The sequence below is a fragment of the Arachis hypogaea genome, chromosome 19, assembly GCF_003086295.3.
Source record: "Arachis hypogaea cultivar Tifrunner chromosome 19, arahy.Tifrunner.gnm2.J5K5, whole genome shotgun sequence".
Classification (NCBI taxonomy): Eukaryota; Viridiplantae; Streptophyta; class Magnoliopsida; order Fabales; family Fabaceae; genus Arachis; species Arachis hypogaea.
In genome coordinates, this window is record NC_092054.1 from 120,669,299 (window position 1) to 120,672,925 (window position 3,627).

General features: G+C 32.9%; 1 non-coding gene across 1 annotated transcript; it reads right to left on the minus strand.

Moving 5' to 3' along the window:
* Positions 1-3,277: 3,277 nt before the first annotated feature.
* Positions 3,278-3,385, minus strand: LOC112780220 (small nucleolar RNA R71). The gene has a single exon (XR_003191072.1). It is a non-coding gene; the product is annotated as a small nucleolar RNA R71 (small nucleolar RNA).
* Positions 3,386-3,627: the final 242 nt, after the last annotated feature.

Sequence of the window (3,627 nt, forward strand, 5' to 3'; positions counted from 1 at the left end):
CTTCAATGCTCAGCCCAAGCACACACCAAGTGGGCCCGGAAGTGGATTTCTGCATCATTTACTCATTTCTGTAAACCCTAGTAACTAGTTTTAGTTTAAATAGGACTTTTTACTATTGTATTTACATCTTGATTAGTCTTATGCTATCTTAGACCTTTTTGGAGGCTGGCCATTCAGCCATGCCTGAACCTTTATCACTTATGTATTTTCAACGGTAGAGTTTCTACACACCATAGATTAAGGTATGGAGCTCTACTGTTCCTCATGAATTAATGCAAAGTACTATTGTTTTTCTATTCAATTCAAGCTTATTCCTATTCTAAGATATTCATTCGCACCCAAGAACATGATGAATGTGATGATTATGTGATGCTCATCACCATTTTCCCTTATGAACGCGTGCCTGACAACCACTTCCGTTCTACATGAAGATGAGATAGAATGAGTATCTCTTAGGTATCTAATACAGGGGACCGAGTCCGAGATATTAGAGTCTTCGTGGTATAAGTTAGAATCCATGGACGGCCATTTCCGAGATTCGAAAAGTCTAAACCTTGTCTGTGGTATTCCGAGTAGGATCTGGGAAGGGATGGCTGTGACGAGCTTCAAACTCGCGAGTGTTGGGCGTAGTGACAGACGCAAAAGGATTACTGAATCCTATTCCAGTATGATCGAGAACCGACAGATGATTAGCCATGTAGTGACAGTGCATTGGACCATTTTCACTGAGAGGACAGGATGTAACCATTGACAATGGTGATGCCCAACATACAGCTTGCCATGGAAAGGAGTATGAAGGATTGGATGAAAGCAGTAGGAAAGCAGAGATTTAGAAGGAACTAAGCATCTCCATATGCTTATCTGAAACTCTCACCAATAAATTACATAAGTATCTCTATCTTTATTTTATGTTTTATTTATATTTTTAATTATCAAATCTCTATAACCAATTGAATCTGCCTGACTGAGATTTACAAGGTGACCATAGCTTGCTTCAAGCCGACAATCTCCGTGGGATCGACCCTTACTCACGTAAGGTTTATTACTTGGACGAACCAGTGCACTTGCTGGTTAGTTGTGCGAAGTTGTGACAAAGAACTAAAATTATGAACGTGCGTATTAAGTTTTCAGCACCGTTACCAAGGAATGAACGATCACGATTTTGTGCACCAAGTTTTTGGCGCCGTTGCCGGGGATTGTTCGAGTTTAGACAACTGACGGTTCATCTTGTTGCTCAGATTAGGTAATTTTATTTTATTTTTAAGCTTTTTATTTCTTATTTTTGAAAAATACAAAAAAATTTTCTTCTTTTTCGTTTTTTCCCAAAATAATTTTCGAAAAAAACCAAAAAAAAAAGTTAATAAAATCATAAAAAAACCAAAAATTTGATGTTTATTGTTTGAGTTTAGTGTCAATTTTTAAGTTTGGTGTCAATTGCATGCTTTTATTCTTCTTGCATTTTTCGAAAGTGTGTTCATGTGTTCTTCATGATCTTCAAGTTGTTCTTGATGATCTCCTTTGTTTGATCTTTGCATTTTTATGTTTTGTGGCTTTTCTTGTTTTCCATATGCATTTTCAATTTGTTAGTGTCTCAACATTAAAAATTTTTAAGTTTGGTGTCTTGCATATTTTTCTTTTCTTAAAAATTTTCAAAAAAATAAAGTTCTTGGTGTTCATCTTGACATTCAAAGTGTTCTTGGTGTTCATCTTGACATTCATAGTGTTCTTGCATGCATCATTTGTTTTGATCCAAAATTTTCATGCATTGAGTCTTTTTGATGTTTTTCTCTATCATCATTAAAATTCAAAAATAAAAAAAATATCTTTCCCTTTTTCTTCTCATAAATTTCGAATATTTGAGTTGACTTTTTCAAAAATTTTTCAAAATTTAGTTGTTTCTTATGAGTCAAATAAAATTTTCAATTTAAAAATTCTATCTTTTTCAAATCTTTTTCAAATCTTTTTCAAAAATCAAATCTTTTTCATTTTTTCTTTCATATTTTCGAAAATTCAAATTGATTTTCAAAAATTTTTTTCTTATTTTATTTCATAATTTCAAATTCTTTACTAACAATTAATGTGATTGATTCAAAAAAATTTTAAAGATTGTTACTTGCCTATTAAGAAAGGTTCATTCTTTAAATTTTAAAATCCTATCTTTTAGTTTCTTGTTAGTCAAGTAATCAACTTTAATTTTCAAAATCAAATCTTTTTAAATTTTTTTTCAAATTTTTGTCAAAATAAATTTCAATCACATCTTTTTCAAAATCAATTTCAAAATCTTTTCTAACTTCTTATCTTTTCAAAATTGATTTTCAAATCTTTTTCAATCAATCTTATCTTTTTGTTTGATTCTTATCTTTTTCAAAACCACCTAACTAATTTTCCCTCTCTAATTTTCGAAAACTCTCCCCCTTTTTTTAAAATTCCTTTTTAATTAACTATTTGTTTAAATTTTAATTTGATTGAATTTTATTTTTCTCTTTAAAATTTTCGAATTTTAATTTTAATTTTAAATTAAAAACAAAAATGTTTTTCTTTTCTTTTTGATTATTTTTGAAAATTCTCTTCCATCTTTCATCTCTTTCTAATTATTCATTTATTTACTAACACTTCTCTTCTACTCTGTGTTCGAATTTTTATCTTTTCTTTCTTCCATCATTCTCTTTTTATACTCACATAAAGGAATCTCTATACTTTGACATAGAGGATTCCATATTTTCTTTTGTGTTCTCCTCTTTTTCATATGAGCAGGAACAAGGATAAGAACATTCTTGTTGAAGCTGATCCTGAACCTGAGAGGACTCTGAAGAGGAAGCTAAGGGAAGCTAAAGCACAACTCTCTGGAGAAAATCTGACAGAAATTTTTGAAAAAAAAGAAGATATGGCCGAAAATAATAACAATGCAAGGAAGATGCTTGGTGACTTTACTACACCAAATTCCAATTTACATGGAAGAAGCATCTCAATCCCTGCCATTGGAGCAAACAATTTTGAGCTAAAGCCTCAATTTGTTTCTCTGATGCAGTAGAATTGTAAGTTTCATGGACTTCCATCAGAAGATCCTTTTCAGTTCTTAACTGAATTCTTGCAGATCTGTGATACTATTAAGACCAATGGGGTTGATCCCGAGGTCTACAGGCTTATGCTATTCCCGTTTGCTGTAAGAGACAGAGCTAGAATATGGTTGGACTCTCAACCTAAAGACAGCCTGAACTCTTAGGATAAGCTGGTCACGACTTTCTTAGCCAAGTTCTTTCCTCCTCAAAAGCTTAGCAAGCTTAGAGTGGATGTTCAAACCTTCAAACAGAAAGAAGGTGAATCCCTCTATGAAGCTTGGGAGAAATATAAGGAACTGACCAAAAAGTGTCCTTCTGACATGCTTTTAGAATGGACCATCCTGGATATATTCTATGATGGTCTATCTGAATTATCTAAGATGTCATTGGACCATTCTGCAGGTGGATCCATTCACCTAAAGAAAATGCCTGCAGAAGCTCAGGAACTCATTGACATGGTTGCAAATAACCAGTTCATGTACACTTCTGAAAGGAATCCTATGAGTAATGGGACGCCTCAGAGGAAGGGAGTTCTTGAAATTGATGCTCTGAATGCCATATTGGCTCA